General features: G+C 44.3%; 1 protein-coding gene across 4 annotated transcripts in view; it reads right to left on the reverse strand.

The window, feature by feature from the left end:
- Positions 1-6876, reverse strand: part of MRTFB (myocardin related transcription factor B) — a 72154-nt gene extending 65278 nt beyond the window's left edge. For 3 of the 4 annotated variants that reach the window (XM_072349638.1, XM_072349641.1, XM_072349636.1), the window contains exons 1-2: positions 6737-6876; positions 5042-5094 (exon numbers count right to left, since the gene is read on the reverse strand). The gene's annotated coding sequence lies outside the window, so the exon portion shown is untranslated. Of the gene's footprint in view, positions 1-5041; positions 5095-6728 lie in introns of all 4 variants that reach the window. The other variant, XM_072349637.1, reaches the window with a different exon arrangement.
- Between the last annotated feature and the right edge of the window lie 519 nt (positions 6877-7395).

Genomic DNA, 7395 nt, shown 5'->3' on the forward strand with positions numbered 1-7395 from the left:
CACAAATGGTACAATTCAAGACAAATGTAATCATTATAAAGATTCCATTAATTTCTGTACAGTAGTTTTAGCACATTCAGAAATCTCCATGTTCCAAACACACATTCCAAGTCCCTCTTTCACTTTGTAATCACTGAAAAAAGATTAAAAAAAAAAAAAAAAAAGTACAAACTCTGCTTTGCTTTCAGACTTACAAAGTGACTTACATTCAAAACCAAACACATGCAGAAAGATTGCTCATTCACTACATACAAAAACACTGTTAACATGTACAACTTAGCCAATGCTTTAAAACAAAGTGACATTACTGGTGACACAGCAGGTCCACACAGATTACATTTAAATACGAACGTTTAAGACCATAATTCACTACACCAAGTACTTATCAATGACATTTATAGATTTCCTGGCTTATGCTAAGTCACAGCTATTGCTTTCCTAAAGCAGTACGAACATCTGTTTCTAAATCCTGAAAAGCATCAAGCATGTGTTTAACTTTGTGCAATGAGTGTGATGTCATAAACGAATGCTTAAAGCTTTGCAGGATTAGGAACCTCATCAAACAATACATTTTCATTTTCTATGAAATGGGAGCAAAATAAAGGATAGAGCCAGCAATGCCTGCGCCTCCCTGTCTGTGTGCTCATGTCTCTCTCTCTGCGGATAGGAAGTACTGAGAAAGTTGTCACTTTGTGAGATGTAAGAGCCATTTAGGGGCATGAACTGGACTTCAGTGGAATGTACCACCTGAAACTCTATTTTCACAAGTTTCTCTGCATCTGAATTTTTTATGAGCAATCTCTGTTTCATTTACAATAAGGACAATCTTGCAAACTGACTTTAATGTCTCTAGAATTTTTAATCAAGTTTCCAGCAACTGTTTCCTAGCCTTCCGACACACTTTTAATAAGAGGAACAAAATATGGAAATAAAAATGCCACTGTCCACCTTTTTAATAACTACAGATTATGGCTGATTGCCTTGTAAATTCACACTGAGATGAAGGAAGCACAAACACGGGGCCTGCGATTTTTTTTTTCCACATTTGGTTCATTTGGTTTCACTGTTTGGTGCGAAGATCAAAAATGAGCTCAACTCTGACTCCTCTCCCACTCTGTTGCTTTTGGCATCATGCCCAGATTTAAAACCAGTTTTCAAACATTTAATTAACGGCTTTAGCCAAGAACCCAAATATGAGATCTTAAAACATGGAATAAACAATCAGAGAGATTCGGCTTATCGCACAAGTGCACAACTATTATATTAATATCTGCATTTAATAACAATAATCTGAACACAAATTTAATATATTCTGTAATGTGAGTTTGCTTTGGAGATTCAGGATATGGAAGATTTTTGTAGTGGTGGCATAACAGCAGCTGTTAATCTCTATCACAAAAGAAAAAATTGAAAAGCTTTTGCTCAAAAGTGACTATTAAGGAATTTAAGCTCCTAAGATGGTGAAAACTGCTCAAGAATCAATGTCAGGAAGTCAAGTTCACTATGCTTGATGCAGCACAGAAAAATTATTTACAGGTGCAAAGATGAAATGTCCATGGTTGATTTGCAAACAGACTTAATTCTAGTTGTTCGTCTTTTCAGGCATGTTGCTAAAAGAGTAGCAGATATATTCTCCATAAGAATCAAGGGTTGCAGACAGACTAAACCAGGACACAGAGCAAACTAGCACTGTATTTACCATGATAGAAACAAAGGAAAATGTTTTGCCTCCAGCTTCATGCTGGAAAAACAAGAAGTCCTTGCAATTTATCTGAGTTCTTGCCTGTGTGGGACTAGAGCACTCAGCATTAACTTCACCGCTTTAATTAAACATGAGAACAATCCCCATTACTTTCAGAATAGCATACCAGGCTGGTCTATGTTACCTAAGCCTGTATTTTGATTATCATGAGACGTGATCCCCCCTGTACTCAGCACTGGTGAGGCCTCACCTCAAGTACTGTTTTGGGCACGTCAATACAGAAAGGACATGGAGGTGCTGGAGCAGGACCAAAGAACAGCAGCAAGGCTGGGGAAGGACTTGGAGAATGTGGCCCATGAGTAGAGACTGAAGGAACTGGGACTGTTTAGTCAGGCGAAAAGGACACTGAGGGGAAACCTTATTGCTCTCTTCCAATAACTGAAAGGTGCTTACAGCAAGAGTGGGGCTGGTCTCTTCTCACTGGTGACAGGATGAGGGGAAATGGCCTCAAGTTGTGCCAGGGTAAGTTTAGGTTGGATATCAAGGAAGAACTTCTTTACAGAAAGGGTTGTTAAGCACTGGGATGGGCTGCCCAGGGAGGTGGTTGCGTCACCATTCCTGAGCACGTTTAAAAACTGTTTGGATGTGGTGCTCAGGGACACAATTAAGCGGAGGGTTGTTAGAGGTAGAGTAGTACAGTTACACTGAGGTTGGACTTGATGACCTTGACAGTCTTTTTCAATCTGAGCAATTCTATGCTTGTATGAATAATGTGCCTAGAAAGCATTATTATTAACCAGCACAGAACAAAGTGTGGTGCAACTACAAGAAAGAGAGGACTGTTTATATTTAACTTCAGTATTGAGTAGAATTGCAAATTACTACACAGTAATTAGAAAGAGACAATAATTTAATACAAGGTTCGCTCTGAAAGTAATGCCTCCTGTTTTATGATGTCAACCCACAGTGTCAGAGGCAGCTGTTGGTGGGATGGCAGCAGAGGCTGAACCTTCCCATCAGCATTCTGTGACGTGTTGTTGCTGTGTGACAGATGGCAGCAGAAGGGCACTCTGACAGAATGGCGCCTGGTATGGAAATGTTTTTGAAGGGAAGAGGTGGAACTGAATTCATTCATGTGAAAAAATGGCCTCCGCTGACATTCATCAGCACTTGCGAACATTTACTAAACTGTGGCTGTTAGTCCCATGAGGCAGGAAGTGGTGCATTTCAGCAGTGGCAATAGTCATCAAAGTTCAATCACATTCCAGATGGCCATGCACGTTTTTACAAGTGTGGCATGCAGGGTCTTGTTTATCACTGGCAAAAACGTATAATTAATACTGGTGACTGTTGAAAAAAAGTATTTTGTAGTTGAGCATTTGCTCTCTCAAATAATGTTATTGTGTCTTTCATGTCTGCTGTAGTTTCCACTGAAATAACTAGGAGGTATTACTTTTGGAGTGACCTCCATGTTTTCACTAGTGTAGTTCTATAATGTTCAAGTGGACCATGACTACATTTTCATTTGGTACCTTCCTACTTACGAAGATCATCAATTATTCATTTCTAATGCTACATCTGTCTTTTTTGATAGAACAGTTAAATAAGTTTCAAAGTGATTTGAAGTTACACAACAAAAACTGAAATAGTATTTTCATTTGTTTAGTCAATTTCTTCATTTACTACTGATTTTAGAGCTAAGTGCTTATCAAATGCAATTACTCTCCCTGAAAACTAGTGATGTGATAACAGTCCAAGCTTCCACATACGTACAGTTGAACAACTTATTCTCCTATTTCCTCCATTAGATAATGCAGACTGATCTTACTGTCACCGAAACACACCCACACAGGATAAGAAAGCCATACTGGAAATACATCATTACTTCTAATGCAGCGGTAAATAACTATCAGGGCTTTTTTGAACTCTGAGATAGATATATTTATATTTTATAAGGTCTGATACTGACAAATTTGTTCCAAGAGCAATGGAAATTATAAAGATTAGTCTCCTATAAGCTTGTGTTTTCTGTCTTCTTAATTTTTATTTGTAACCCCAGTTTCCTAACTGCGCCTCACTTGCCACCCTCGCCAGACAAGTGACAAGGTGTCCTATGAGTGAATATTTCTGACCACCCAGACAGCTGCTGCCAATCAGAGTTCTGCCTGATGAGGATTTCCCTACAAAACATCCAACTTAGGAGTTGCTATCAGTTGAGATATTTCTCTCAGAAGCTGGTTAACTTTTCCAAAAAATAAAAATAAATGTACAGGCAAGGCAGGAGATTGCACCATCCAATTCAAAACCCTCTAGAAGACAGCCAAGTCGCATCTCAGGTTTTCTCCCATCAAGAGAGCAATAGACTTTCACAAGTGATTACGTGAAGCATAGAGAAATAATATGCTGAATATTTCCAAGTAGCTTTCATTGCATTTTAAGACTAGGGAAGAAATGTGATTCCATGAAGTACCTTGATAGCATTCACACACTAGGAAAGTCAAACATACCCCCATCATTCAGTGTAGTTACACAAATGGCAAGCTTGCACAAAGGCAGACCACCACACTCCTAGAACCACAATTAAAAACTCTTACTAAACTCTGGAAATTGACTTTTTTTTGAAGTCAGACTGCACTATTCTCACTACATTCCATTGTCTAGCTGGGGTGAGACATAGAACAGGCTCAGAATTTTCACCAATTCTCTAGCAGCTAAACAGCAGAAACATTCCATTTCTAAACTGCAAATGTTTAAGTTGACATAGCTTATTTTCTTATCTTACTAAGCTACTTGAATGTTTAGTCTTCATAATAATATACGTACAATCCCCTACCACAACGTTCTCAGTTACCCCCTGCGAGAAGATAGCTTCCCATCTTCATCTATAACAGGGTCTATTTAATCAAAACACACTGGTACAGCGGCAGTCCAGGAGTGCTGTGCTGTAACACACTCTGCTAATAGAGCAACCTGAGTCATTGTCAAGTAACTGTTAAATATAAACAAAATGCTGCCAACACTTACAAACAGTCTTCCAAAATCTGCAAAGGCTTGTAAGCATGACAGTTCTCAAAAAAAAAAAAAAAAAAAAAGAGAGAGAATACATGATTTAATTGTATCCCCAAATTCTTTTTTGCATGAGAAAAAACATTTTTATACGAAAAACCATCAACTTTATCAGGACCATAAAATAATCCTATATATAATACATATATAATAATGGCTAATATTCAATACTTGACTCATTAAAAACAAGCCCAGAAGTTTCATATCATGGTTTCATTGATTAAAAAAATCTATATTAAAGAAATTGCAATAGTTTTAAGATGCAGCACTTACCTTGGATTCTCCTCTTATAGTGTCCTCTTGTCGTGACTGCTTTCAGCACATTTCTGGTAAATGGAAAAGAAAAACAAAGATCATAAAAGATGTCACAAGGATTACCTTAAAAGTGACATATACCATTTCACTCAAGCATTTAAGATATTAACAATGAAAGCTTTTTTTTTCTCAGCTTTTGCACATTTATGTTGAAGTTCCTGCATTAAAAATCCTTAAGGTACACTACTTTGACTTCATTTTTTGGCACCTTTCACACTGTGGCTTAAATTGTAACACAGCAGTTATTGGTCTTTCTAGTTATCTCTGGCAAGGGTAATAGTGCTAGAGACACACGACCCACCCCTTCCAACCCAACCGCAATACACCAAACAAGTTCTAGCTCCTTCAAGTTCTACTTGTAGAATCCTTTACAGCTGGAATGCCTTCACACTTCAAAGTTTAACTGCTTGTTATATTTACTTACTATAACTTCATGTATTAACAGAAACATATTTCATTTACCTACATAAACCAATACAAATGAGCCTCTTTAAAGAAAAAGGAAACTGATAACAATCATGCTTTGGCTTTATGCTATAAGAATTCAAACGTTTGTTCAATCACCATTTATTAGCACATTACAGAACACACATACACACAATTATATCTACACACACATATGACTATGTCAGCAGAAACCTACTGTGTGCCATATTTAGGAAAGTTCAAAAATCACAGCCATCTTGAAGGCTGGTGTACGGGAACTTTTGAGTCCCGACCTGAACCAGACTGATCAACTGGGAAAGGACCCAGTCAGCCCTCGGCGCAGGTGAAGGTAATTCAGTGGTGTGACCGGGAGGTGTGCTTGCCTGCACCTCTCTTACACCTCATTTAAGGGCTGACTGCCAGTGGGAAAGGTTCTCTTGCTGGTGATCCCTCCTTGGTGAATCTCTGCCCTGTTAACTTCAAATCTTATTTCAGGACTAATGCAAATGCTTCAGCACACACCGATACAAGGGCTTCTGTACAGGTAATAGAATCGACTGCAGGAGCAGATTGGGGTGATGACCACCAGATCACTCAGCCTCAGTACTCCGAGGAAGGAAAAGTTTTTATTTAACCCACTTATTTCTAAGGCCGGGCCGCGCGGATTTCTTTCAGCCCGAGGCACAGCACAGGCCCGGCTCCTCACCCATCAGTTTCTCCGTCCTACACAGAAAATACGCGAGTACGCCTGGGACCGTCCCACACAGCAGCCCGGGACAGAGGGCACGCGGACAAAGCTCCAGGGCGCCCCACGGGCCGGGCCCAGCCGGACAGCCACCTGCGGGGAGGAGCGGGGCGGGGCGGCCGCTGAGGGGCGTGCAGGAGCCCGCGCCGAGGGGACACCGCCCTCCGCCGGCGGGAGGACGGCGTTCCGCTCCGGGCCCCCAGCAGCACGGCAACGGACCTCAGCCTCGTTAAGACGGCGCTGGCCCAGGAGAGCGGGCGGCCTACCGAGGGGCCGGGCGGCGGCAACGGGCTGCGCCGCCGTCCTCCACGCTCTCCTGTGGGGTCGGCCCGCAGCCTCTGCGGCAGCCGGAGCCGAACCGCCGACGCGCCGGCGCTTGAAGCGCGAACCCCGCGTGGAGGAGCCCGGCTAGGTGGCGGCACCGTTCGCCCCCTCCCCCCGCTCGCTCGTACGCGCCCTCCCACCCTCACTCACCCACTCACCCTCGCCCAACGCCGCGGCGGACATGATGTCCTCTCGCGAGCTCCGCGGCCGAGACCGCCCCCGGGCGTGCGCCCCGCCGGTTGGCCCTCGGGCGGGGGCGGGGAGGCGAGCGCGCTGACGCCGCGCGGCCGCCTTACACGTGTGGGGGCGGGAAGGGGCGGCGGTTGGGGCCGCTGCTTCCGGGCACCGCGCGCCCTCTCACGGAGCTCCGCCGTAGCTCCGCGCCGCTCCGCTCGTCGGCAGAGCTCCTCCCCGCGGCCCGAGGGGCGCCGCCGCTCCCCGCCGTGGCCGTCGGCTCCGCCCTAAGGCGGTACCCGCGCTGGGGCACCGACCTGCGCCCCGCGGGAGGTGGTGTCGTGGGTGGCGGCGCTCCCTCGGGGGCCCGGGGGGAGACGGGAGACGAGGCGGCAGCGTTAAAAGGTTGAGGCGTCTGAGTTTGGCCAAACGTCACAACAGCTGTGAGGGAAACGGCGCTTTGCTCGGAAAAGGTGATGGGAGCACGGCCCGTGCGTGGAAAAGCGCAGCTCGAACAATGAGGTGTTGCTTCCGTTAGCTCGGGGCGGGGCTGCGCGCACACGGGGCCGTACGGGGCCGCGCTGCTCCTCGGCGCTGTGCCCGGCCGTGGTTGGCAGCTCCGGTTCTGTTCTGCGCTTTTTAG

Source organism: Excalfactoria chinensis, chromosome 14 (genome assembly GCF_039878825.1).
Source record: "Excalfactoria chinensis isolate bCotChi1 chromosome 14, bCotChi1.hap2, whole genome shotgun sequence".
In the NCBI taxonomy this organism is placed as follows: domain Eukaryota; kingdom Metazoa; phylum Chordata; class Aves; order Galliformes; family Phasianidae; genus Excalfactoria; species Excalfactoria chinensis.